Below are 7,922 nucleotides of genomic sequence, written 5' to 3'. Positions count from 1 at the left end.
GCATGCTCCCTGTGTTTTCTTCTGTTTTGGAATACCACGGTTAAATTATTAGGTCTAATTGGGAAGACCCCCTAGGAAATTAGCTCCTGCTTCTGTTATAGGGTTATTTGATGGCGACAACCCTTATAAAAGTCTAACATAGCAAATTTATAGTGTAACAAAACATAGTGATAGCATGTTTTGTATTTGTAATTAATTTAGAGCAATTTGTAGATTTTATTTTTCACTTTGACATTATGGACTTTTTTTGTGTTGATCAGTGGCAAAAACTCCTAATTAAATCCATTTTGATTTCATGTTGTAACACAATAAAATGTGGAAAAGTCCAAGGGGGTTGAATACTTTTGAGAGCCACTGTACGTGTATGTATGCTTCTTGCTGGCTGGTACAACCCTCATGTTTTCTGTGTTAAAACAACTTGACATAGAATTACATCAGGGTTTTCTATCAAACCACATAACATGAAAAAAATAAATATCGTAGTTAACATTACCCTTTTTCATCTTGTGACTGGACTTTGTGGAAGTGTAGATTCGGTTTTATTAAATGCAATAATTCCAGTTATTTCAGCATACTTGGAGTCGTGCTAAATCTCCTTCAGTGAATTTAGTGAATAAAACCGAATTTCCCCGAGTCTAATGGAGGGATGGTAACAAGGCAGACGGACAGTTACTTTGCTTTAAAAGTATACTAATCACTCTCGTCCGCTCTCAGCTACCCACAGCTTCCATCAGTCTGACCAGTTACTGAGCAGCAGTTTTACAACAGCGTGCCCTTCTCTTTTTGTTCATCATGGCCACCAAGCTTCTGTCGAAGCTTCTTGTCGCCACCTACTGTTTGTTTTGATGATAGTTACTGTCAGCCCAACACTTTGATTCCTGATGCATTTATTTATTTAATTTTTTGGTTTGTTTGTTTTTTTTTTAAGACTGGTTAAATCTCCCTGTTTTCCTAATGAATTTCCTTATATACTTGACCATACCCCTTTCTATTCTATTACTATCCCCTATGCTGTCCCTAAAAAGATTATTCTGAATATTCAAAGCCCTCAGCTCTCCTCTACCTCTAATCTCACTTCCCATCAGGTGTTCCACAGTTTCCATAACCCCACATTTCATGCATAACCCATTCTCATGCGCTCCAATTCTATAGAAATGTTCATTTAAAATGGAATGTCCTATAAACAGCCTTATTAAGTTAACTTCCTCTGATCTATGCCCTCCATACCATCCTTCCCACAAACTGACTTTGTCCCTCTCTTAACTCTCTATATCCCCTTTTTAAAGGGAAGATTAATCAGTTAATCACAAACAGGTGAGGAAGGGGAGATCCTCTTGTGCAGGTAATTGACTGCTGCGTGCGTGCGTGTGTGTGCAGGGGAAGAGGGGCAGCAGTGTGGAGTAGTGGTTAGGGCTCAGGTCATGGGTTTAATCCCAGGTGGGGGGGGACACTGCTGTTGTACCCTTGAGCAAGGTACTTTACCTAGATTGCTCCGGTAAAAACCCAACTGTATAAATGGGTAATTCTATGTTTAAAAAAAAAAAAGTGCTATCTGTAGAATGTGAAATAATGTACAATGTGAAATAATGTGACATCTTGTAACAATTGTAAGTCGCCCTAAGAAATAAATAATAATAAGAGATAGTAAAAATTAACAGGCTGACAGCCTCAAGCATGAAACAGGAGGGGAATGTAAGCAACTAACAATAAATCACTCTAAAGCAAAATATATACAAAAATATAATAATAAAAATAAATAAATAAATAAATAAATAAATAAATGAATAAACACACGTGTTACACATTTACATCTATATGTACGTACGTACAGCAAAACAGCATAAAGCGCGTAAGCCGCTAAAGACTTCACTCTTTGGAGGGGCCGGCCCGGTTCACAAAGTGTACAATGTCCATAACGAGATTTCTTTGTTAAAGTTACTTGGTTTATTCAATAACCTGTAAATAATTCAAAACAAGCCACATACCTGGTTGATAATGGTCAGTGCAAATGTTGACCTCACTCCATCCATTCACAGAAAGTCAACAGTAGTTGTTTTACATTGCAGTGCAGTCCACGGAGTTTTCTCCGTCATTGCTGCGTTCTGCTTAGTATTTAATAAGTCTTTACATTCAACAGAAAGCTAAATTAGCGTTTTAATTTCAATGTTAATAAAGTTAGGCTTCGTTTTTAGCACTTGCTATATCCATTTGTTTACAAATTTCAAGTTATCACGTGCCGTGCTGCCGGAAGCTGTTTCAGCTGCCTAGCAACAGCGGCTGTGCCCCGTCAGGGGAACTCAAGCGGGAGATCTGAAAACAAAATAAATAAAAGACGCGTTTGCTTCCACTAGTAGCTAATATAAGTCTTTTTCGAGTACTCGAATATGTAATATGCTATTCGAAGAAGTTTTTTTTCGTGTATTGGACTACACTGACCCATCCCTCGGGGAAATTCCGTTTTATTCACTAAATTCACTGAAGGAGATCAAATTTAGCACGACTCCTTGCAGCGAAGACTGAGCACCACCAAGTATGCTGAAATAACTGGAATTATTGTATTTAATAAAACCGAATCTACACTTCCACAAAGTCCAGCCGCAAGATGAAAAAGGGTAATATTAACTACGATATTTATTTTTGTCATATTATACGGTTTGATAGAAAACCCTGACGTAATTGTATGTCAAGTTGTTTTAACACAGAAAACATAAGGAGGGTTGTACCAGCCAGCAAGAAGCATACATACACGTATATTACTTTTCACTTGATGAATATAAAATGACCCTAAATGATCCAGCATACACGAGGAAACTGCATAGCTATGCATTTGTTTGTGATTAATTATATTAATTCAAATTTGTCTGCAGGGTCTAGCTGTTTTTATTAAGGATACAGGCTTAATGTATACAGCCAGCTGGCAGCATCCTTCTGTTAACTGTTATTAGCTCATAGCTATTGCAAGATGCCTCACCATTAGGATCTATCTCTTCTGTCTCACCGCATTCTAAGCAGACCACTATAAAAGTTTCTGCAGTAAATTTGCACAGTGATCTTATTATGCTTTCCATAAGTTTACATATAATAGAAGTTCAAAGTTATTTAAAACAGGATAGGAACAGGTTGACATGTGGGGCATGTTGTCCGTATCCTCCTTTGTAAAAACCTGTGAAAAGTAATAATTTAATATATTTGCTAATTAATAATGTAGCACTGGTCTTCCAAAGCTCCTTCCCTCTCCACTACACAGCTTGCTGTACAGTTGAATGGTAAAACGTTTGTCTTTGAACCGTAGTTCGTGGTTTGCTTCCAGTCCTCGCATCTCCATTCAATTCAATGGGCTGAGATGCCAAGCCGTTACAATGCTCTTTTATCCCACGTGTAACTTCTACGTGTCCTGCTGCAACTAGAACCATTTACACCTCTGCAAGGTTAATGTTTGATAAAAAACAGCACTTTCCTCTACTGGGTCCATTAAGAGACCACACTTTATGAATGGGGGAGGCCACATCACCCAGTGATATAAGAAAATGAATCTAACCTCATTTCAATATTGAAGACCTTGAGAAAGACTCAAGTTTCTTTTCTGATTTCTAAAAGCATTTTGAAAGGTAGTGAAGAGCATCCACACCAATCCCAGGTCTTACAGGAATGGGTTCTGAAGATTGAGGGAACTGAATCTAAGCAGAAGAAATAGGGGCGACTTCAGTGAAGTCTTTAAATCGAAACAAGGTGATAACGTTAACCTAACCCAAATTCAAGCACAGCACAGAAACCAGGACCAGAGGACACACAGATTGAAATGATGAGGCGATAGACTTAGGTCAGAGAGGAGGAGACACGTCTTCACACAGAGTGGGAGGGGATGGAATGGGCTACCTAGTCATGTTGCTGATGCTGAATCACTGGGATCCTTAAAGACTCAAGTGAGTTTGCAGATCAATCAGCATGTTCTTAAATGTTCTTCTGTTTTCTTATGTTTCATTGTTTAACCTAATGTCACACTCCACATGTTTCCATATATCTGAACAAACGCTTATCCAGGTGTGATGGAGCTTGGTATTAACATTATTTAACAGTATTGAGTATGTCCGTACAGTACAACCCTCTGAGCTGCTTATCCAATTGTCAGGAGACTTGGTTTTACCTTTCTTGAGCTTCAGTTATTGAGAGTATCAGATTCTGAAGATGCAGGGGGTGGGGGGTGTTTGTGTTTGCCCATGTGTCTGTCTGTCTTTCACCCCTGCAGCATATGGAGTGAGGCGTATGCGACTAAACATTTCATTACTTCTTATTCAAGACATACTGTTACGTCACGGTCATCAATGTTTACACCATACTGATTGCTCAGTTTGAATTTACAGCCGTGCCGATGGGGATGGTAGATACTTTACTAGATTGGAACTGTTTTTGCCCTGGTTAGATATTGCTTGTTGATTTGTATATGTAATAATAAAAAATATATAACATAAATCAAAGTTTCTTAAAGAACGTTGTCAACAAATCACTCTACACACAAGAAGAATGTAATGCCAAACTAAGGCAGGAATCTGGAAATAACTCTGCAAAGATCCCAGACCACCTTGCTTGACAGAAAACTCCACACGACTATCACCAAACACCAAGCAGGCTTCAACCAAAGGGGTCAAACTTTACGATTCAAAGGCTGCTGCCACCGGTATTAAAGACAGAACCTTGCTGAGAGGGGGCTGGTGTGTTTTTTGGCTGTCCTGATTCCTGGAAAGACGACAATACTGTATTATCTGGGTAGGAATATTTCCCAGCCATAAACAGCCCACGCACGACTCCTCTTTAATAGGGTGCATTGAGGCCTCTACACGGCCTGCTCAGAGCCAGCGGATGAGGAGGTGCAGTACAGAACATCTGGAGATGCAGTATTACAGATGTGCAGAACAGTGCTGGTTTTATTACTGGTATTCTATTCCATATGTCAGAATGACGCTCCTCTTGTGCTTGCTGTGTACTGAGGAGTCAAACAGATGTTTTCATTGGCGCACGTTTGACAGTTTCATTTTGTTGGATGATCTGCTTAAAGCAGTGCTTTGTATGATTGTGTTATTGTTCTACAACCTTCTCACTGGTCCCTCTTTAAAGAAGTGCTTACCGAGGCTTTGACATTGTGTGTTTTTTCCCCCTCTTGGCAACTATCACTGGTCCTCCTTTAAATTACGCTTTAAAAAACATTTTCTTAATTCTTGTTCTAGCAACATTATTGCAGGCTCCCTTTAACACAGTGCAACCGAAGGGTTTATTAAATCCGTTATTCTCATTTTATCACAGTTTTGTTTTAATGAAAACTTCTGATAATGACCAAGGAAGAAAATACTGTGTGTGTGTAGTGTTCACATGTCCACTCCGGACTCCAGCTCCATATGTTGCATGTAGCCGTACCGAAGTATAGCATAAGAATTGAGTCTATTCAGTCTTGAACAAAGAAGACTACGCGGTGATCTGATTCAAGCATTCAAAATCCTAAAAATTATAGACAATGTCGACCCAGGGGACTTTTTCCAACATGAAAAAAGAAACAAGGACCAGGGGTCACAAGTGGAGATTAGATAAAAAGGGGCATTCAGAACAGAAAATAGGAGGCACTTTTTTACACAGAGAATTGTGAGGGTCTGGAACCAACTCCCCAGTAATGTTGTTGAAGCTGACACCCTGGGATCCTTCAAGAAGCTGCTTGATGAGATTCTGGGATCAATAAGCTACTAACAACCAAACGAGCAAGATGGGCTGAATGGCCTCCTCTCATTTGTAAACTTTCTTATGTTTTTATTCCCACTCCACCTACAGAGCTCATTCTACATGCTGATACCAAACCAACCATGTCTGCGTTTGTACTCGTCCCCTACTCCCAGGCAACTCGTCCTGTACTCCCAGGAAACTCGTCTACAGTTCAACACAGTGTCCGTCTCATTCTCTGCAACTGCACAGCAAGACACCACACTGTGTACATCCCTGATTGTTAAATATCACAAAATAATTTCTTACAAAGGTGATATATTGGGACACAGAGGCAGTCAAGATGTGAAAAACATCTGGTTCTTCTGGTTGACGGATCCCCTTGCACGCCGGCGTACTGGAGATGAACTTGGGAACGTAGCACTCCAATTCGTTATTTATTTATTTATTTCAGTTTAATTGACACATGCAACAACATCCTATGGCCACTAGGGGCTGTAGAGAGTGACACATGCAATTATTATTATTATTATTATTATTATTATTATTATTATTATTATTTATTTATTTATTTATTTTTAGCAGACGCCCTTATCCAGGGCGACTTACAATTGTTAGAAGATATCACATTATTTCACATTATACACATTATACATTATTTCACATTATACAGATATCACATTATTTGTACATACAATTAACCATTTATACAGTTGGGTTTTTACTGGAGCAATCTAGGTAAAGTACCTTGCTCAAGGGTACAGCAGCAGTGTCCCCCACCTGGGATTGAACCCACGACCCTCCAGTCAAGAGTCCAGAGCCCTGACCACTACTCCACACTGCTGCAATAACATGATATGGCCACTAGGGGTTGTAGAGCGACAGGATCCAGATGCATCACTCAAGCTAAGTTTGGATAGAAGGAGAACGTATTAGAAAAGTGATTACTTCGAATTAACGACGCCCTCAAATTAACGCCGCTCTCAATAAAGAAACGTAAAGGTATTTTTTTCTACACCTGCTCAAAAAATAGCAGGGGAGAGAATCAATCACATTTACGAGTGGAAATCTTCAAAGAGAAACGAGCCTGATACACCCCACTGACAGGAGGCGCTCCCGAGACAGATTGCTTTCCTTCTTTCTTTACTATTTAGGTGTTTCTCACTTTCCTTCAGTCTTTTTCTCTCTTCCCCATCTTCTACTTTCTCTTTGTCTTTTCTCATTTCCATTCACTCTATTTCTATACTCGTTCCTTCCTTTTTCTTTTCTTTTACTCGTTCCCCCTCTTTCTTATTTCCCTGTTTCAATTTCTTTTTTCACTTTTGCCTTATTTCTCTCTTTTATTGCGTAAAACATCTGAATTTGAAATAATGAAGCGGCATTTGAATATCATAGTCCAAAATAATTGTTTTATTCTTGAGAACTAGAATAACTAAACGTTTACACGACAGTTCTTAGTCATGGAAAACTACTCGTGTTGAATTTTAGTGCAAAGCTACATAGCCACACGTGAACTGGAACTGCGTTGAAGAGGAAGGTGTCAATATCGTTGCGTTTCAAAGGTCCGCCACTAGGTGTCAGCAAAACCACAACAATCACTCTGCTGCGCACTCACAAGCCTGAAAGCAACCAAAACTTCAAAGAAAAATCAAAAGGTTAAATTAACACGGATACCGATGCCTATCGCCGCTAAATGTATGTAATTAGCAAAGAAAACGTTACAATATAATGATCTCACGGCAGACAGGCTGGTAGGGCATTCCAATACAATACAGCGATCTCACTTAAACCCAATGGATGAATGGCATTCTGTTCCAACCCTGTTCTCGTGATGTTTACAACACTGTATTGTAGGTATAGACCTACACTAATGTCGTTTAATATTTTTTTCCGTTTTAAATTACAAAATGTTGTCTATAATTTCCATTAGGGGGATTATATCAGACCCATTATTTTATACATTATTCATATTACAAAACAGCGGCCAAACGTTGAGCCGCTATGTAGATTATGACATCACAATAGCTTGTTATCACGTGTGTGATAGATGGGATGCTCATAACATTACGTCGCATGCAATCTATCGCCACACCATGTAGTATATTAAACTCCCTATAATACTTAAACACGTTGTGATACAGTACATTATTTTAATACAGGGTATATATTTTTTTTAAAAATTCAGGATTAAGTAATACCTTCATTTTGATGCTGATTTA

This window comes from Acipenser ruthenus, chromosome 48 (genome assembly GCF_902713425.1).
Source record: "Acipenser ruthenus chromosome 48, fAciRut3.2 maternal haplotype, whole genome shotgun sequence".
In the NCBI taxonomy this organism is placed as follows: domain Eukaryota; kingdom Metazoa; phylum Chordata; class Actinopteri; order Acipenseriformes; family Acipenseridae; genus Acipenser; species Acipenser ruthenus.
The sequence above is the reverse complement of the archived record's forward strand: the minus strand, read 5'-3'. Positions refer to the sequence as shown.